Below are 22,354 nucleotides of genomic sequence, written 5' to 3'. Positions count from 1 at the left end.
TAAGGTCACCACATTAAAAACGATTAGACTTCCAATCTAGATTGGGCTATTAAGTCTCATTTAGCTTTAATAATTACTAAATGAATCTCTGTCGAAGTTTATCTGTTACAAAACAGACAGTGGATGGAAAGTTCAAAGCAAGAAGGAAAGGAAGGAATTTTAATTAAGCTGACATAATGAAGTGGTAATAGGAGGAGCACGAAACAGTCTGTGGCATACGTTTTGCTAATATACCTGTTACAGGTCTTAGACTGAAGTTATTCTAATATTGATTACCACACTCCCTTCATAAAGAGATTAAAATAACACTACATTGTGATTGAGGTAATATAAAACAGTTTTTTTTTTTTTACTTTTCCGATGTCAACAAGCTCTGAAAGTCCTAAAATCATACAACTGATAGACCAGAAGGGTCTGAGAGAAACAGGTGAGACTGTAAAGTCAAGCAGCAGAGATAATTGTGATTGATGGACGTAACAATACTGGTGATGTCAAACTAGCTTTAGACATTGCAGGAATCCTACTGATGTACTCCATTATTTTTTGGCATCAAAATCCCACAAGATGTAATTAGCAAAACTCTGGCTCCACAAATGTGCACACACAAGCAAAGTTAAAATCTGAAGCTGTTTACTGCAGGTGTTTGAGCCACAAAGAGGTTTTCTTGGAAAGAGAAATTCGCTCTAAAACGAATTAACACTGATTAAAAATCTCTCAGTGGATCTTCAATTCCAGGATCTTTGTTGTTGCCTAAGTCTAATTTTCAAACAAATAAAGCATGTGTAGGATGTCTAAAAATCTAATTTAAATATCAGGTGTTCAGCAGTTAAATTCAAAGTTGAAGATTGTTTGTCTCGTTTTTGCAAAAACTGTCAGACACAGAAAAGAAAACAGACCGAGACATTTGTCTGCACATCATCAGTGGAGAGACAAAGTCGAAAATGCAATGCAGCCACAAGATATATTGCACATTCCATGAATAGAATGATCACCAGACAGGAAACAGGAAAAGTGATTTACATATTAATAACTTTAAAAAACTGCTGGAATGAGCACTGCACACCGCAGAGTCATGTAACACTTCTTTGCATGGGACACAGCAGGACTCTGTTCACAACAAAGAGAAAGTTTCGGTCACATCAGTTATTCTAGGCACAGCATTCCTTGTGGCCGCTTTGCGTTACGATCTAATAAACCCCTTGCAGGGAGGCCCATCATCCACAGATTCCTCCACAATGGATTATTTCATCTAACTATTGAATAATTACAGCCTGACAACACCGCTGAGCCTTATAATAAGTGCTTTTCTTGGATAACAAAACCTGACATGTGCCACTTAAAGAGCAACTTGTGCTTTGAATTTTTCACAAAAATATATTTAACATTTAAAATGGTTGTTTGGAAAGTTAATAATTTATATTTTATGAGATACAAAGGGGGAAAAAATCTTATGAAAAGCAGTCCGAGCACTGCTCCTATACATGTTTTTGTCCACAGTGGGTCACGTTACATCACATAAGGAAATCCTCTTTGGCTCAGTAAACTGTGCGGGAGCTGGCGGTTGTGAGTCTGAGGGTCTGCAGTTTTGAAAGTTGTTCTTTTAGCCAATTACTTTTGTATTTTATACTTTTTCATGATCGTTATCTGGGCCAATTTTGTGCAGGTGAGAAATCGGGACTTCACTGCTGCATCTGTAGCAAAAACAGTTGTGTGCAGTGCTTGGTTTAGACGGGATTATGTTCCCAGAGATACGACGGAGTTCCGGATGGGATGTCTAAGCCAGGACTGTGTGAGACTGATAGCGTGTGCGATTCCTTCGGTGCACACAGCTGCTTCACAGCAGAAGCAATGGCTACAGATCGGTCAGAGCTTCAACAGGAAGAAAGCTCAAACTGCACACTGTAAAACTTAATTTCTGTTTGCAAACTTCTATGACTATGACTCTCCTGATCTTTGTCTGTTACTGGACTGTGTGACATCCTGAAAGCTCATAATGATAAAGCCGTGGTACATCATAGGCATATGAAGATACATTTTCAATCTCTTTAACTACTTTCAAAATCTATGTTTCTTATTGTTGAATTTGACTAGCTTGGTAAATCTCTGATTGATATTGTTTAATAATTTAACATTTAACAAAAGCCTTAATCTTAACCATTTGAACGCTTTCTCAAACTGCATTATCATTTTGTTTATAATTTACTAAACACCTAACTTTTCATTCGTGTGTTCGGATACATTAGTAGCATCAACAACAGTGAGATAAAAATATCTCAACAGCTGTGATGGAGGTCAGAACACAACCTGAGGACAGCCACTATGTAACAAAAGATTCCATTGTAGTTTACAAACTGTGACTTAGTTCACTACGACAATGGTTCTCAACCCTGTTCCTCAGGACCCCATGTCCTGCATGTTTTAGATGCTTCCTGCTCCAACACACCTGATTCAAATGATCAGCTCGTCAGCAAGCCTCTGCAGAAGCCTGATGATGAGCTGATCATTTGAGTCAGGTGTGTTGGAGCAGGGAAGCATCTAAAACATGCAGGACATGGGGTCCTGAGGAACAGGGATGAGAACCACTGCACTACGAGACAGTTCATTTGTCTGAGTTGGGAAAAAATGTATTGATAATTATCCACATACATAAATGTGTACATGTTTCTCCGTTCAGAGATGTTAATATGGACCTGTTGCTGTCTGATGCTGCAGATGTTTAATTAACTCAGAGTAAAGACTACCATAAACATCTGGAAACCACAAACTAAACTTCAGCTGGATCAGATTAATTATTGGAGAGTCTCAATATTTTTCACAGGGTCTGTTTTCATCTCAGTTCCCAGAAGTGAAATTGTAGGGAAAATGTGTGTTTTGATTCCAATCCTCTATCTATGATGTTTATGGATCAATGTTGGTCCTTAAATGTCAAACAACAATCCCAGCTCCCTTCACACAACCTAAAATACCACTACTTGTGCATGTATCTGCTAATGCAATTCAAACTTGAGCCGAAAGTGAAGCGAGAATGTTACATGGCCCGACATAGTGCGATTGCTGCCATGACATTCGTGGAAAAGCGATTAAAGTGGTCATTCAGACATTAAGCCAACACATCAGATTAATAGAAAAGAGTGAGGGTCACTGAAATGGCTAAAATATTGCTGACCTGATGAAATCCAAAAAATCTCGGTCACTTTATTGACAGTGGCTGTTTCACGTCTGTACCTATCAGGGCTCTGCTGCCAGCAATTCAATTCAATTTTATTTATATAGCTCCAATTACAGTTCAAATTGTTTCAAGACCCTTTACAGAACCCATATGCCTGAACCAGAGTCATCCTTCAAGGAGACAGATTTTAGAAGGCTGCTGTGACCTGGTTCCTGTGGGGCCTGGAGTTTACAAGCATGCTCCAGAGCTTGTAATGCCGAGGGAATAGTTTCCACTAGTAAAGGCTTCCAGGGAGTCTTTGAGCAGAGGCACAGCCTTGCTGCTGCTCTCCTGTGTTTACACTTCATGCAGACACAAGTTTACACCCAAAGCTGTGGCAGCGGCGGTTCAACCTCAGCACAAACCTCTATCATACAAACACAACACTGCTTTCTCCTCACACACACTAAACGATTACACTGGAAAGCAAGCACTGCCTGTGTTACACGAGGACACAGTTTGAAATACTATATTTAAAAGAAGGCAACTTTTTAGGCGCACTAATGAAGTTCCTCTAAATTTGTGGCGTCGTCCACAACTGCAGGAGGGGACTGAATCCTCCAACACATCTGGGAACCGTTTACACGAACCTCACACTTGGAAGGAAAACAACATGTATGGCGCTGTGCTGCTACACAATTCCCTTCAGAAAAGTTTCAAAACTAATATTACTGACTGTCAGCTGCCCTAGGAAGTCACTTTACTCGCATGGCAGCATGTTTCAGACGAGTTTGAAACATTTCACCAACAGTAACATTAAAAATCCGTCTAAAACCGAGCAGCTCAAGTCGCAGACTAACAATGTTGCACAACACGCACAGTCGACAGTTTTTTAAATTCCTCTCCAAACTGGTAATACTGAACAACAATGCTGGTATTGCGCAATGCTTCCAACTTTCCTCCTGCTGACTTTAAAATACTGTGCAAACTCTCAGAAACAGTGAACTCGAGCAGAGAACGGCGACTCAGGTTGACTCCAAAGACAGCCAGCGCAATAAGATAAACAGAGACAACGTTTGGTTTCATGCTTGTCTAAACGTCCGAACCAAACACAGGGCTGTTGTACAAAGACAGAAAGGAAACACAACCTGAATTGACGGGTGCAAACTGCTGCTTTTCTTCCACTGTCCGAGAGCATCCGTGTGGCAGGGTTTTAGGACCCGTCGGTTCTGTAAAAAATCATTCAGCCCGCAGCTCCGCCATACTGACTTAATCACGTGTCGGACAACCTCCCTGTGTTTCCGTAGGGGCGGGGCCTGGGGCAGGATGATTGACAGCTGAGAGGGAACTCAAGTGACGTCAGTGTATGACTGAACCCTGTCACTGTGATCATGTTCATATTGTTTCAGCAGGCAAAGCCACATATGTGTGTATCACTACTGCTTCTGTCCTCTTCTTCCATATCTGCAAATCAGCTTTTTTATTACTCCTAATAATATTAATTTGGTTTTTCAGTATTCAAAAAGCTGTGTTGTAATACAAAGCTCAACTTTCTGGTATTTTAAAGCAACTCTCAGAGAAAAAAAACAAAAAAAAGTTTTTAAAGACTGCCTACACTGAAAATTAGGCTGCTTTCAAAATTGTATTCCTTGCTGTACAAAGTACAGTGTGTTTCATGCAAACAACTGAAACATACTGCTTCATCATAATATTGTGTCTTCCTCATATATCCATCGCAGTCTGTTGTGTGAAATGAGCCGTCGTCTGTCTGTGTGTGTTCTCAGCCTGTTTTTACATTCATGCAAAACACCATGACATATGTGACATAAATGTTTAGAGGAGTGTGGATCAGAATGGCCAGAGATTTTCCAGTTGAGAAAAGTGAGACTCGTACACTTTACGTAACGAACAACATGTTTGCCATTGGTGGTTTTGCAACACAGATGGCTGGGTAGGAAAATGATTGCCTGCCTCCTGTAAGAGAGTCTTCCTCTAAAACCTGATACCATTAAAACTGAAATATTTTAGGATAATATCATTCAAGAGTGTTGACAGTACATCTGTTGACCATAATAGTGTCTCAAATGCATCCGCTATATACTGACAAACAGATGTCTTTAAGTGTACAAAAACCCCAGGTGTAATACTTGAGCAGAATCAAGGTTTAAACCCTTAATTATTGTAACTCTATCAACATACGGACACCTGCAGACACCATGGATGCATAGTTGTTGCTATTTTGCTACTTTGTAGTCAGCTTAGAGTCTGCTTGGAGGACCCTGCTTCATATTTACCCAGTGGAGCAACATCTATGTATTCTGCAAATGCACACCTGTGTCCATTTAGCAGAGCAGCAAAGAAACTCCCATTTAAAGTCAGTGTTGTACTTTCCATCTCCTATGGCACGCAAAGTTCTGCTAGGGTCCACGTGGTGTAAATTTCATAATTTCTCAAAGTCCGCAAGAATGCATGTGTAACCCATATGAATCCCAAAATTTATGTTCACACCGATGGGCCTCATGGCCACTATGCTCCAAGGATAGTAGTGTGCATACATGGGATATGATACTGACCTACTGTGCATAAATGTATGTCCTCCCAGTGGACTCCAAGCATACAAGAATAGCAGTACAATCACAACATCTACACATCTGTGGTGTCTGTAGCTGTCCATGTGCATGTTGACAGGGAAGTCTAATCAAAGCTTTGAACTGCACATGGACATGAGTAGATGATGTAATTTATAATTTACAAACCCTAGCGGACCCTTGCTTACTCGCAAATGTGGAAAGTATCATGGTAAATGTCCACCAGTGTGGACATAGAGATGTGCAATGAGCCACAGGTGCTCTCTCTTCCCTGAAACAGGATACACTGACTGTACCTGATTAAACGAATGTTTGTCTCGTGGGCTGTTAGCCCCAGGGATTAAACTGGACTAATATGGTGGCTTGTTTGGAAACTCTCTCTCATATTCTGACAATAGTTAATCAAAATGTGTTGTGAAAATATTTGAGGCAAGAAATAAACGATGCAGCTGCTGAATCTGTCTTCATTTTAGATGGACAGTGTTTATTAGAGTGCTACCAGAATGCATTGCATGGCTGCTTAGACAAACAATGAATAGAAACCGTGGACATGACAGATCTTGTGACTACATACCACAACACTAGCATCACCTGGTGCTTGTGCTTTTGGTTATGTTTATTTGTCAGAAGAACAGTTCTTTATGGTGATGAGAGCATCTCCAACAAACTGGAGCAGGTCTTTAATATAGAGAAGCTGTCTCATTGTTTTTATGTTGAATCACAGTTATACATATGGGTGATAGTTTGAATTGAAACAGCTGGGAGCAACACAGAAATTCTTCTTTTCTAAATCTTAGCTATTGTAGTAGGCATTGATATCAATACAGAATTGTTGACAATATACCAAAGTAAGTCAATAAACAGTGAATTAGAATGAGTCTGTCATATATTACAGGAAGTGTGCCAACCTGGTTCGTCCTATGTAATGTACAGCACAAAGAGAAACGTTTCTCTTTAGAGACACCCTCTGGTGAAAATCAGGTTGTTTACATTGTTAACATGCCCATATGCTAGAAGACACATCATAAAATCATAAAATATGCTGTCAGTGCCATGACTGAGCATTTCTATCGTGAAACAGCAGTGTATACGAACCAAACTGGGGATGCCAATCCTGTCAGCTTGCAGGGTCACGCTGTCTCTATGATTTTTCTTCTTCAGAATCAGTTTGCAATTCAAACATGTACAACTGAATTCCACTGATATTACACCTAACCATACTGTAGTGTAGAGTAAGTTTAAATTGTAGGGGAGCTGGTGTGCTCCAGCTGCAATGAGTGGGAAGGAGTGCATGAAGAGACAGAAAGGAACTTCATAGATCTCCACATTCTAGAAGAAACAAAGACGTGAAGTTCATCTATGCAGGTTTAGGGCAGGAAGAAGTATTTTGAAGTACAAAAAACTTTTAAATATGTGACTCAGCATTTACAATAATACTCTTCTATCTTTTCTCTTTTTTCACTGTACCTACATTTAAGTATCAGTAGGAGAAAATGTTTTATTACTTGATGCCTACAGTGTAATTATACTAAAATCCTGAAATGCATTAAAGTGATGGGTATAATTAATGGTTTCCTCTGTGATATGTATTGCAAGATATAATTTCAAAACATTTTTTGCGTTGTTTTTCATTTTAGAACATCATTAATATACACAGACAGCAACTCGGTCCCTGAAGTCTTTAATTACCAGCATTGGGATGTAACACATATCACACTGCTTAAACAGGCAAAGACATCATCAACTTAAAAATAAAAATGACACAATATCAACGAAAAAACAGAAAAACAATTCTCAGTGGGGAAACAGGTTTAATTGGGTGGAAGAAACAGAAGACTGAGTTGTGAATCATCACCTCGTCTTCTTGAAACCCATTCATCTTATCCATACACATTGTTTGGAGCTGCTTATTGAAACTGTGCAAATATGAACTTGACTTTACTTGTCATGATCAAAACAGAATCCATAAAGGCATCTTCCATTTAAAGGGAATATAGACTAGTGAACACTCATGGAAAGCGAAAGCAAAAGAGAGAAGATGGAAAAACTTGTTAAGACTTGCCTTATGGCTGTTAAAGAAATATGATGAATTGCAGTTATGTGGTGACATCCAGCAGTTCACAGCATGTGCTCATAGTCCGTGTGTCAAAGCTCTGATGTAAGTGTTGCACAATAGTGGACTGTATTACCTTAAGGCTTGAAAGGACACCTGATGCTGCCACAAATGTGACAACAGTAAAACTGGGATTATACAGACACTGGCACTCTCGATTTAAGAGTGTGGGCTCATCTGAAAAGAAATGGAACAACTCAGATTTAGTGGAGCTGCTCTCTAAAGAAAAACACTGACAGCGTAATAAGCATCCACTCAAATGGACCTGTCCACATTAGCGAGTAAAGAAGGCTGATTTCAACATGGATGAGACAATTCAACCCGACCACACTCTCAACTGACAGGATAATAAGTATTCTCGCAAACTCGTCCACAACAGTGCAAAATGAGATACATCCAGAGTTTATCTGATGTAATGGAAGCAGATATGTCTCATATACCAAGCAATGATGATGACGATAAAGCTTGAGGTTATTGCCTTAAGATTTGAGGGATTTGAGTAGATTGCATGCCTTTTAGCCTGTTGATACCGTTCCTGGGTTTTGAGAGACCCTCTATTGAAGCTTGTTTCATAACTACACAACTTTCAGTGAATCTGATGATTAAACATCCACTTTACCCATCAGTATGCGCTTTGTCCATTTCTCAGCCAGATGTCCCGTAGTTTTCTCCTGATTGCTCCCACAGCCGATGTCAGATCCACAAAGAAGGTGAAGATGGATGTTGATTCAGGATGCATCTGTTCATTCACTAAGATGTGACAGTAGGGGACAAGTAGAGAAACGTGCGCATTAGAGCTGCTCCTCAGCTCACAAATGGCCTGTTATAATTTCTCCCAAAGCTTTTTGACTCGGCTCTCTTTAGTTTTCTGCAGACATCTGATCTGTTGCTTCAGACCAAGAGTTCTTTCACTGAGCTGGATCAACTTCTTTATGCTCTAGTGGAAGCCAGAGGAAGCACAAGTAACAACAGTGGGCAGCTGTCCTCCTTACTGTCTACTTCCTGAGCTTGTTTAACATCATCTTCCCACCATGTCCACCATGTACAGGCAATGTATACACTGATCAGGCAGAGCATCTTGACCACTGATGGGTGAAGTGAATAATACCAATTATCTTTTCATCATGGCACCTATTATTGGTTTGGATATATTAAGCAGCAAGTGAATATTCTGTCTGCAAGGTTGATGTGTTAGAAGCAGGAAAAATGGGCAAGCATACGGATTTGAACGAGTTTGACGTGGGGCAAATTGTGATGGCGAGACGACTGGGTCAGAGCATCTCCAAAACTGCAGCTGTTGTGACGTGTTCTCGGTCTGCAGTGGTCAATATCTATCAAAAGTGGTCCAAGGAAGGAACAGTGGTGAACTGGTGTGAACAGGTGAGCCGAGTGAACTAGTTACTGCAGCTGACTGACATGGCTGCAATCAGACTGCAGGAGGGCGGGAGATGCAGAGAGCAGAGAGACACAATAGAGGGAGAGAGACACATGAGAGAGAGAGACACATGAGAGACAGATGAAAGACAGATCAAGATAGAGTAAAGGAGGGATAAAGAGAGAAAAAGAGGGATAAGGAGAAAGTATGGTAGGTGCCAGAGCAAGGATAATAACAATTTGGACAAAGGCTGGTGGTTTTGGAAGACCTGGAAAAATCTTGGTCTGGAAGGACAATTTTTGAATGAGGTTGTGTAGTGTAAGAACTTCAGAATGCCCAGGAACTTCTTATTTTATCTGAGTGAACGATTACATCATCACTCTGAAGGCCTAACAGCAAAAATGATGTCACAGCTGGAGGTAAATACGCCTCGATGTAGGAAGACCCAGGAAAATAACCAATACATTTGGTCTAATATAATCTGAAAAGTGTGTAAGGCCAAAAACTATTACTAAAATACCATGCATACCCCTTGATAGATACCCTATGTGATGAAAGAATACACCAGTAATGGAGTGACCATACAGGAACGATATTATAGCTTTTTCAGGGCAGTTTAAGTCGAGATATGGAGCACTGCCCAGATGCCCAGAGCAGTGGACATGCTGTAAATATGGAGAACCTTTCATTTGGTTCTTACGACTGCTTTTCCCTTCACAATTTCCGACAGACTAACAGTGAGACTGTCCCTGAGCAAAATGTTACTGCAGCTTTGCAGTGTGACAGAGACTTCTAACCACCCACTCAGCCTAATAAGTTCAGAGCAGACTGCAAGGATTCTGAGGCCAGGAGAGTGAGAAATGTTCTCACTAAATTCTTTGATGCTAAATCAACCACAAATAAGCATATACTGTATGCTTAATTCTGCAGTCTGTCTTTACTTTGGTAAAGGCAGCTACTTAGATTGTTAAAGTTCAGACTGAATACATATAGAATTACCTAGGTAGAGACTGTCTGTAAATAGAAGAAGACAAATTTGCTGTTGTTGTTGTTGTTGCTCTATTTGGGTTAAGCATTTAGCCACTTGCCACTATCAGTTGTCACCTGGTCCAAACATTTGTGCGCCGTCATACTTGTTGAAACAGGGAATTAGGATGAAGTTTTTTCACTGCAATCTTAGTCCAGTCTGCCCTTTAGCATTACATATTTCACTAAACTCCTATGCTGCATTATCATTTGGTAGTGGTAAGGCCACAGCCTGTTCATCTATGTGCCAGATAACCTGTAGATTTATTACAGACAAATACCTTTCTCATTTCTTCTTTGCCCAGAGACTTGGAAGACTCAGACTGGCCAAGGAATACCACTGTTTGTAGCAGTTCATGATATGTACTTTGCCTGGCGTGGTGTCCAAATCCATGTTTTCCACGGCTTTGTTGACTTTATGCTCACATAAAATCAATATCTTCAACCTGTATGAACGGCAGTGTCCCACAACAAAAGAACAAAAAGTTGAGTGTAAGCACAGCGCTCAGGCTCTGAACAGTTGCTCTGCTTCATCATCCAGCCAAAGACATTGGATTTGATTTCTATTTTTTTCTGTGACAAAGACGTAAAAGAAAACTTTCTGTAGTTAAAATAATTTTGGTCTGTTTGAAATAAACAATGGATTCAAAATGGACAAGCAATGGAAATAGTATGTAGTTTTCTCTTTGTGTTTTTTTCTGTGGCTGGTTTGTTCATCAGCACTTCTCACAAGACCAGAAGGAGGAGAATTTTCTGTTTTGGAGCTTAAATGTGGATTTAGGCATCTGTAGAAACAAGCTGAAATACCTGGTGTGGGAGCATGAGTCCTTTGGCACCTGTACAGAGACCAGCTGTCGATTTTCTCCCAATTTTCTCTTCTTCATCCCAGAAAGTCCGTCCCCAGTCATTGATTAAACCCCTAAATAACTCCTCTCTCTGTATCTAAGTTACATATTTAGCTTATTTTTTCACAAAAATAATTCCTTCCTGCAGTAAAATGAATTAGATGTAACTCCACACTGCTGCTTCCTACTTTCATTCACCACACAAAGCTAAAATGAGTCCAAAAATACCCAGAAAAAAATGTTTACCTCTTTTCTCCTCTGTGGATGGCAGTTTTTATCTATAAATTAGTTGAACAGTGTTGGCGAACGGCTTTAGTCCACACTGAAATACCTTGACAGCTACTGAATGGATTAATATCAAAAAATGAACCACTAACTTTTCACTTACAAATCTGTGCTGTTATATTCTTTGTTTATTGAAACAACTGGATGGATTGCCATACAATTTGCTGGAGATACCCAGGGTTCACACAAATTGAATTTAATCTAATCACTTGATTTCTCATCTGGTGCCACAATCTAGTCCTAATTTCAGTTTATCCAATACTTTTAAGTTCATGTCCAAAAACTAACGGCATTCCCATCAGTCTCAGTTGTGCGTTGCATTTCATGCTAATTATCAAATGTTAGCATGCAAACACAGCAATATAACTCACTTGGAATATGACAGCATGCTGATATGACCATTCAGATTAAAGCACAGTCTCACAGAGCCACCAGCATGTGTGTAGACAGAGTGAGAGGAAGCCAAAACCTACCTCAAAACCTCTGTGAAAGTTTTGCCAGAGCATTTCATAAAGTGTCAGAATGGCAACATCCAACATAGTAAAGTGACAAAAGAGAGCTGAAGTGACAAGAAAATGTGATGAAAGAGACTTTTTTCCCACCTGGGTTTATAGTTGTCTCATTCTGCTCTGTCAGAACTGTAGACAGCTGCCTGGGTTTCAGAAAATAACAATGGCACCAAATGGAGGTTTTTGTGGGAAGTTTAGCTCACTGGAATTGGAGACAAAAGAGAAACCCAAATCCAATGGAAAGACCTGAATGTCAGAGTTTAAGACCTTGCAGCTATGCTTTAAAATTTGACATTATATTTTGATTCAGCAAAGTAATGTCAACATGAACCTAAATAAGTCCCATTCTTTACAAAATTATCTTTTAACTGTCATTTGCATCATTTGTATTTTGGAGCAAAATAAAATGCTTGAATGCTGTGAGATCACTGACACTAATTGGCTTTGCTTTCAGGTTTCAGATGTCATGAAATATAAGGATAAATGTGTAAACAGTTTGCCTATATTGACCTAATCTGTGGATTCCTGGAATACATATACAAGATAAATTTTTATTATAAACTCAACACATTCACTGTCAGTGTTTCTTGTTACACCTCATTTAAAAACACTTTCTGAAATGGAACCATACTGTAACTAATAACAACTCTGATCCACTCAGAACTGATATGAAATGTCTTCAAGATGGACCAGAAAAACATAAACTGTGTTGAAAGTCCAGAGCTATTCTATTTTAGTCAGTAAAAACCACACGCATTCTGTCTTCATCACACCAAAATACTAATAAGCCACAACTAATTCCTCTCTGCTGACAGTAGCAGCTTGCACACCCAATCACCGTCGACAACTCTCCAGAAATGCCAGGACAGGCCTTTCAAAACACCTGCTTCATTAAATCTAGCTGCTTCTCTTCCAAGAATTGACTGCTAATTGTTTTTGAGCTCCCGAGTCATCCAAGATCTCCAGGAAATATACACTGTATGCATTCATTCTAATATTGCTTTGACAGCAGCAGATGGATTTCCTGCACGTTATGATGGGAAGATCAATTTTTCTAAACCCATGATAGCAGAGCATTCTCAGGAGAGCACAGCATTATCTTTTAGGAGATAAGCTAACGTTGGCACATTCACACACTCTAGGTTAATGCAATTCAAAGTGGGAAAAAGGAGCTGGGGTAGATGCCAGGGCATGCAAATGTGGCATACATGATAAACAGGGGAAATTGCTGCTATTGCTATAAACTCTTGTGCAGAGAACAGGGTTTTACTTGTAACCCTTTTGGGATAATCTAATAATGTTCCTCTTTGCCATTATCTTATTTAATTTTAAGATTTCAGCCACCCACAGAAGAAGGGAAAAAGCTAACAGGGCGTGTGTTTGTGCATCCCGCTAATTTAATTAAGGCCCAGGGTTTTAGTCCTTTCTATCGTGAATGCTCAGCTCATTGATTTAGCCCACTGGTGCAGCACAGAGAAAAATTCCTGTTAGACTCAAGTGGTTTTTATCAAAGAGGGTGAAAAGAAAGATTTCTGACTGTAGATGGTCCATACAGTAGTTGAGATACTGTATGGCAGCACAATGAGTATTAGGTAAATCGATACTGTGGGAATGGGAAAAAAACCTGTGGACTGAAATGCGTTGTTCTGATATTTTCTATCTTAGACAAAATATGTGATTTATACAAAAGAAAATAAAGGACATTTCTAAGGAATTGATGGATCATGGACATAAGCAACTGCTTTTACAAATTTGAATAAATGCTCCCTGACGTGGATTGCACAGTGGAGTGGTGGTTAGCATTTTCGCCTTGCAGCTCGAATGTCCCAGGTTTCCCAGAATCTTTCTGCATGGAGTTTGCATGTTCTTCCTGTGCCCCCGGTTTTCTGCAGGTACTCTGGCTTTCTCCCACAGCCCAAAAATATGCTGATTGATTACTCTAAATTCCCCGTAGGTGTGAATGTGAGTGTGATTGTTTGTCTGTATATGTAGCCCTGCGACAGACTGGCGACCTGTCCAGAGTATCCCCTGTCTTTGTCCCAAGTCCGCTGGAATAGACTCCAGCCCCTCTGCAACCCTATGAGGATTAACCGGTGTGTAGATAATGGATGGATGGCTCCCTGACGTCACACATCAGTTTCCTGAAGAGCGGTTTGAAGCTCAGAGTGCATCTCATTATTCACAATACCATACAATATAGTATGCTATAAAAAGGCTCAGCATGTCCACATATATAGTATACTAAATATTCCAACAGCACCAGAATGTTCCACCACATCCAGCAAGCCAGCATGATTTTCTGGACAATCTGACCCACAAACCTCTGTGCAGCAGAAGATATGTCACAGTGTCTCACTTAAGTAACAAGTTTAAGCCACTGAGAACACAGAAACAGGAGATTTTAAAGTGTACACTGTAAAGATGTGAGCATGACAGGCACAATTTTCCATCCATCCATCCATTCTCTATACACTGGTTTATCCTCACTAGGGTTGCAGGGGGTGCTGGAGCCTATCCCAGCTGACTCAGGCGAAGGCAGGGGACACCCTGGACAGGTCGCCTGTCACAGGGCTACATATAGAGACAAACAATCACTTTCACATTCACACCTACGGGCAATTTAGAGTCATCAATTAACCTCAGCATATTTTTGGACTGTGGGAGGAAGCCGGAGTACCCGGAGAAAACCCACGCATGTACAGGGAGAACATGCAAACTTCATGCAGAAAGATCCCAGGCCCACCAGGCACAATTTTATCACAAAGAATTAACTCCTACATGTTTGGATACTGCGTTCAGCAGTGCATACGTGCACCTCACCAGAAAAGTTAGAGATGAATGATTGCTCTTGCATTATTTTTCAACATAATCTCACATGTTAAACAAGTGTTCAAGCTTTGCTATTCTTTTATGGAAGAAGATCACATCTTGAGCCTTCAGATATACTTGTAAGCAACATGTATGACTTTGCCATCACTAATGGTGACCGCACAAATGTAATTTTAGTTTGGGTAACAGACCTAAATCAGAAGGTGCAGGTCAGATGAATATGTTCATAGGGCAACAGTTCAAAGCCACATTTGGCTGCTTCTCTTACCTTTGCTGCAGGGCCGGCCCTAGGACTTTGGTGGCCCTAAGCAAGATTTTTTTTGTGGCCCCAAAACATGCACAGGGCAACTACCAAATCACGTGCACAGCTTGTAATTGGGTTAAAACACACATGCACATGATTAACAGCAAATATTCAGCCCACTCCTGAACTTCCTTTTTGGAGCCATGATGCCATCTCTAGTGCTACTGCTTTTCCATCTGTGGCTTCTCCAGACCAGTGTAATCGATCAAGTTTGAAACGGTGCCGTGGTGTCACAGTAGCCTAACTTACGCACAAAGCATGGAGTCACCAACTGACTGCTGGTTTATTTTTTCTTTCCTGTATTTTTCCTGTATAGTTTTCTAATAAGCCAGTTTAAATTGATATGTTACCATGATGATTTATGTTTTATTGGAATAAAGACAGGCATGGGCGTAATCTCAGAAGTGAGCGGGACAAATTTTTCAGAGCGATTTATCATTCTCTTACATTTAATTGCACCGTCCTTAGTAGCTAAAGAACCACATAATCCCTAACAGCCACAGTACAATACCAGGGGACCAACTAGGCTAGTTCTTTAGACTATAAAGTATAAAACTTTAAACTATAAAACCTAAAGTTTTAGTGGCCAAACTCTAGTTGAGTTGACAACAATGTCCCTTGAACATCTACTGGACGAGTAGCCAAAGGTGCCAAACACTGAACATGAAATGATCAGTACTGCCTGGTTTCTCCCTGCAATAGATATCTTATTTTCAGGAAGTTATAATCTCTCCTTACCTGTAAAGACCCTACATCCTTGTCCCTGCTGCTGGCCTCTGATCCATCTCCTCCCTGACTCTGCTCTTTCTGTTATGGCAATAAACATAAAAAAAATGTGGTAAGAAAAATTCTGAAATAGCATTAGGAAGAGTAAAAATTGCAGTAGAATTTAACCTCAAAATCACTTTAACCCATAGATACATATTTTTTTCTCAGCCACTTATATATATTTTTTTGCACCTCTGCAGACTCTGCATGGTCAACATTACTGCTGGCCGCCACCTCTGGTCCATCTCCTGCCTGACTCTGCTCTTTGTTATGGAAATAATCATTAAAAAAAATCTGAAAATCAAAATTCTGAGATAGAATTAGAAAGAGAAGGAGTAAAAAATAGTTGTAAATTTATACCATAGATAGCCTATTCTTTTTTCTCCTCCCTGACTCTCCTCTTTTGGGACCAAAAGACTTAAATACATGGAGAGCAATTGTGAGCACATCTTCTGCCCAGAAATGAAAGAGGACTGGGTTTATTCCAAGAATAAACTAATTAGCAAGTAATGTAACAGAGGCAACCACATTTGAATTATTGTTAACTAGCTTAACATATTGATATATTGCCACGTTTTACCTTGTCATCATTTAGCTAACAAGTCTAACATTGTTTGCATCCAACAAGGCCACACAACTTACACGGTTTGTTTGGAAAAAACTGTGTAAAGTTTTTTGCTTCTTGCTGGCTCTGGCTGGTTTGCTAAACATTACTCCAGACGCACGTTCAGCACTGCTCAGCACAGCAGCACGTCTCCTGTAGAACACCTGCGTTAGCATGCGCTCATGGTGCATTCAAAGACGGCTCGGGAAAACACGTTACTGGATGCTAATAACGGGTTTAGCTGTTGTAACGGCTGAAAAAAGTGCGGGGGGACAGATGTGGAAAGTGCGGGGGACATGTCCCACGCGTACCCCGCGTCGGTTACGCCCATGAAGACAGGGACAAAATGCGAATCACACACTTATTGTGGTGTGGCCCCCTCTAGTGGATGTGGCTATAAACAACGGCATAGAGTGTTTATGCCAGCGGCCAGCCCTGCTTTGTTGTGTGGATGGACCTGCTGTCCTGGAGCAACAGCAGCCAGCTTGAACTTTTAAACTCCTTTTTCTTTGATTGCTTCAATCACTTGAAGTTTGATGGACAGTGACATAAGGTGTTATAATGTACAGTTATGCCTTCAGATGGGTGTTACTCACATTGTTTCAGGATAAGGCGAAGAACGTTTAGAAGAATCCTTGTACTTTCTAAAGGCAGCCATAGTACAGCCTGAAAAGATACAGAAAAAGTTTGTTAACTGGAATGCAGTGTCCATTTGGTGACTCCGGTAGTTGCCATCTTGGCCAGTGCCTAGCTATGCCTAACTCCTGGCTAATCCAAAAATGAGCAAAGACATGGAGCTGAGGAGGTACATGCAGACTGTGGGCCATAGACGGCCGTTTGACAGCACTCACTTGTGACTCAAAGATGCCACTCACCAAGATGAATCATATGAGAATCCATCCTCTGTACAGCTGTTGTGAAGGGGGAATTTAGCTACTGAGACCAAAAACAATTATTTGTAACAGGCTGTAGAAAGGACTTTTTTTCTGCTGTAAAGTTACGCGTTTAAATATGCAGGTTTAATTAGGATTGACTTTAGTCTGCCTCAAGTGGCCAATCAAGACATCGCACTTCACCCAAACACATGATAATAAAGCTCATTCACACTATGAACAAATCTGAGGCTCTTGCTGAGTCTGGATGGTAAAATGATGCTGTTATTTTTTTTACCATAAAAGTAAAGTTGAGGCTTCATTTGTGATTTTACTGGATTAGTGTTATTTAACAATTTTAGAAGTTAATTAAGTAGAATAATTCTATCTTTGTTACTCAATAGTGATATTAAGTTGTTAATTCAGAGGTTTCAGTATTTCAGGAATTGCTGATGAAATGGAATAGAATATACTACTGTTTAAAGCAATACAAATGTCATCCATGACAACTAGTGTGCCAATGATTGATCAAAGCAATCTTTTACCTACCTAAACCCACAATGACCGGAGATGTGGGATGCAATTCACAGCACACATAAGTGGTTTTGGATTTTCCTCTGCTGGAGGTTTAAAGAAGGGCTCACCAAAAGGAGATAGCAACAGCTTGCTATGCTGTATATCCTTCCTCCACAGTTTAAGGTGCAGCAAGTGGATAAGAGGGATTAATGGTATCCAAGCCACAAAACACCAGCCAATCCTGTTAAGCCAAGCCAGACATGGCTGCAGTAGTTCAAATGTGTTTCAGTGATGCCTTGTGGGTCTCCTGACACTAAGGATCACTCAGATGACTCTGATCCTGCCTGCATATCTTCTGTGCTCCCTGTGTCTTTCATGCTTTGTCCTTTGCTTTCTTTCCCCGTCAGATTTTCGGTGCAGTTTGGGAGAGTGTAAATGGTTTATATTCAGTTGAGCCACGTGAAATAAGTTTTGTACACAGAAGTCCTTTTCTAGAATATACTGAGTGTCTCTCTGTTTAGTCTTTAGGCATACGCACAGGTTTCACATACCACTACATCCAGCAGTCCCAGCTCCCATCCCATCCCCTTCACAGACCACTAATGCTGAACCCCTGTGAAAATGAGACATCAACGAATGAACTATTTCATTCGTTCAGCTTCAGCAGTGTCACAGATACTCGATTCATACCACAGCCATCTAGGAAATCCCTCCTTGATTCACAGCAAAACCGGAACATTTTGCCTCTCCTTTTTCACCCGGGTTTTTGTCTTGTGTTTTTCATTAGCTGTAGCTTAAGAGTGGATTAGCTGCATACTTGTTTCTGAAATCAAACAATTCCTTGTTCAGTTGCAGCACATTTTGGTCCTCAGGTTTCTGAATGCCTTTGCTGTACCTGAAACAAGTGATATATAATGCGTTTTCATGTCTGAGCTCAAGTCAAAAGCTTCGCACAGACGGTTCCAGACTTCATGCTTGTTTACACGCCAGCACAATAATGCTCCTCGGAAACATATGAATGGGACTAAGAGGTGTGGAGAACACAGCAGCAGAGTCAAAGTCCTGTGACAGTGTGATAAACAGAATGCAGCTCTAATCCGCCAACAACACCAACACATTAGAAAGACAGCTCGAGGAATGACAGCGAGGTGGGATAGTGGGTTTGATACTTTCACAGCACAGTGCAATCTACACACCAGATGTGCACAACATTACTGTAGTAACAGTGGATTATCATCTATTACATAAGTGGAACCGTACACTTAAACCCATGGGATAAAGACTCACATTGTGCTGCTTTGTTGTGGCTTGTACATTAGGGGTGGGACAGATTGAACACGTTATTTTACTGATGCATAATTTCAGTAACAACCACAGCATGGGAGTATTTGTGCCCACATATTTATGGTCTCTTAACTGTGTTTTCCGATTTGCAGCGTTCTGTCAGCAAATACGTACAGTTCCCTACTTTAAACTCCAGGCCGGCAGCTATCATTGCACCATTTCAGTGATCCACATAACCCTAACTCTCAAGAGATAAGCCCGATCGAAAAAACATGAATACATTTGCATTATTCACCACAAACAGACTCTCAAATATCCCATCAGTATTTATAATGCATTTGTTTTTGTAAGGTTAGACCTCGTCACACTCAATTCCAAATATTTTTCTGCTCAGGCCAATTAAAAGCCCCCTCCATTCATGCATTTAAGATTACTCATTTGAATAATAATTTGTGTCTCACGTGGATATTAAACATCAACCTTTTCTCTTTTGGAAATTTAGGATATTTGAATATGGAAATATTGTTCATTATAAAACAGCAGCTGTTCATAACGTGATCCAAGTATGACATGACAGTAACCCAACCCATCATGTCATTCAGTCACTGCAAACCATATCCAACTGTCTTAGGAGTTTATCTTTTCCAACATAATTCGATGGTCACAGCGAATTGCAGACATGCTGTTTTGTGCTAATGTTATTTACACATGCATGAGTTTGATTGCCAGATCATGGACATGTACTTCAATGCAAGTCTGGCTTCACTAAACCTAATAACTGCAGTCATGTGAAGTGAGAACACAAAGCTGGTTAGCAACTTGTTAAGTCAACCCAGGCTTTCCAAACCAAGCTATGACTGTGTTCAACATAAGCGGGGATGTGGACACCAGATGACCAGCAGCAAACATGGACAGTTCTACAGCCACATGTTTTTCACAAGAGGAACAAGCTGTAATCCTAAATCAATATGAAGGATTCAGAAAAATACAATACAGGCTACAAGCAAGACAGCTTCTCCAGCCAAAGTCAGAGGAGCAAGAAAAGGTCAACTATGTGAAGGCATAAGTTAATGGACTTGTCAATATCACTCCCGAATCATTCGGGCATGACTAGATCGGACTACAGCCACGATGTATTGTTATGATGTGTCAGACAATTTTAGCCTTATTCATTAAGGCGCACCCTAGCAGTGTTAGTGACACAGAAGAGCAAATGTCAAAACACAATTTAAACTGGTAAATAAGTTCATATGCAAATCTTATGAGGTTAGCAAGTACAAGTCTTTAGTGCCTTAATCAGCATTAGGATTATATCACTGTACAAAGGCCTACAGAACAATATAAAGGCTTTGAAAATGGTTGCAGCTCTAGAAACTCTTAATAGACACTCTTACCAATGAGGTCACGGGATCTTGTCAGTATAATGAAACCATTCTCAAAGAGAACTGATTGACCAGTAGGCGATGCTTTTCTCATATTTGAATATCTCTAAATGGACACAAACAGAGAAGTATTCTATTCTTAGCTCACATCAGATATGCTGTATTAATTTGCTTAACCAAATACGGTTGTGGGCTGTTTAGGAGAAACAGAACTACAACCTTACTCAGTTCAGGAAACGTGACATCTGCTTCATACTGCTGGGAGCACAAAGCACTGGGGTCTGACACTGGAAAGCCATGGCTGGGTTTAGATTACTTAAACATTTCTGTGCTTAAAGTTGGGGAAAAAAAACAGGTTTGGGCTACATACTGAAGACATCAACAGGTCCTCTTTTGTGTAACACCATTTGACTCTGTCTCACATGTGTGGCAGTGGAGGCAGTGAATGGCATATGAGTCAGTGAGTGACTCATTTGGATTCAACTGGCTGCTCTAAAATAAAAAACTCTTTATGTATCCCAGTTTCACTTTTTCCATTTTCTGCATTTTTGTCTTTATAGCATGTTGAAAGGGAGAAAGCAACCAAGAGAGATAACATGTGACAAAGGTCAGTAGATGGGATGGTGTGGTCCAATGGCAAGTGGCCAATAGAGGGGAATCAGGGGCAGTGTGGATGAGACAGTGTTGATATTGTTTCATTTAGTGGGAAATAACTGATGGTCAAATCCCTCATCTACTTTTTACATGAATAGTCAACAGATATTACTTCCTCTGTCATTGTGGTATTGTGGCAAGTTAAGTTCGTAAGTTGAGCTCTGTCTATCAGCTGATCCTTCATTGGCTAATTCATCAGCTTCGTCTAGCTGATTACTGACATACAATCGTATTCAAAGACGTGCACAAAGCAGTCTTTATTCAATGGCACTTTTACTCTTCTTACTCCACTATTTATGGTCACAGATCCTTTGAATAATCCATGTTAATAAAGTAAGATTCTTCCCCCAACAGAATCTTCAATGCTGCTTGTATTGTTTGATTCTGAAGTCACTCTCTACTTACTATATAATGCACTACATACAGCTCATCATATCTTCAGGTGTCTGAATTTTGAGTGCGCAAATATATCTACAATATATTGGCCAATGAGCTCTAAAATTCCCTAACACAAAAAGTAGCATTCATGACGTGCACATCCTACATTGCAATGTGTTGTCTTTAACTGACATAAAAATGACTCAACAGCTGAGTGAGGTGACAGGAACTAATAAGGGTCAAAAATCTAAACTACTTGAGTGCCTATTATAAAGGAAGTAGTAAATGGGTGAGCAAGGTGGTAATTTCAGACGCTGTACCAACTGCTAAATACTAAAAATCTGTCAATTCTGAATAATAGTTTGCATTTGCCACACATATTTCACTGCTTTAAAAAACAAACAATGGTCTTGTGTGATTAGCTTGTGATGATGCCAACTTGAAAGTTGAAAAAATATGTGTTTAACCATCAAGTGTATATTTAAGACTCAAACTCTTGTTTTAAAATGAGTAATATGGAAACCTTTTTTTTTTTTTAAAAAAAACTTACAGTTTCTTTCTGGTCATTGATTAAAAACTCATCTCTGTGTATCAAACTTACATATTTAGTTGATTTTTTTAAACCCAAATTATCTATGGGCAGAAACGTGCCCATAATATTCCTTTCTTCTGGTAAAATGGTTTAAATGTAAATCTTGACAGCTGTTGCCTTTTAAATGTGCAGATCTATGACGTCCCCGCCCCTCTCTACATTCACTCCTCCCTACTTGCTGCAGCTGGAGAACTCTCAGCAAAGGCACTGACTGCTTTGAACATATACAAAACACTGTGTGGACCGATTAAATAGTTCATTTTTCACTGGAGAGGTCTTTAA

At 40.0% G+C, this 22,354-nt stretch overlaps 1 protein-coding gene across 1 annotated transcript in view; it reads right to left on the bottom strand.

Moving 5' to 3' along the window:
- hdac4 (histone deacetylase 4) overlaps positions 1 to 4,422 on the bottom strand; it is a 136,184-nt gene extending 131,762 nt beyond the window's left edge. The window contains exon 1 of the mRNA XM_022210043.2: positions 4,297 to 4,422. The gene's annotated coding sequence lies outside the window, so the exon portion shown is untranslated. The remainder of the gene's footprint in view (positions 1 to 4,296) is intronic.
- Positions 4,423 to 22,354: the final 17,932 nt, after the last annotated feature.

This window comes from Acanthochromis polyacanthus, chromosome 14 (genome assembly GCF_021347895.1).
Source record: "Acanthochromis polyacanthus isolate Apoly-LR-REF ecotype Palm Island chromosome 14, KAUST_Apoly_ChrSc, whole genome shotgun sequence".
In the NCBI taxonomy this organism is placed as follows: Eukaryota; Metazoa; Chordata; class Actinopteri; family Pomacentridae; genus Acanthochromis; species Acanthochromis polyacanthus.
The sequence above is the reverse complement of the archived record's forward strand: the minus strand, read 5'-3'. Positions and strand labels throughout refer to the sequence as shown.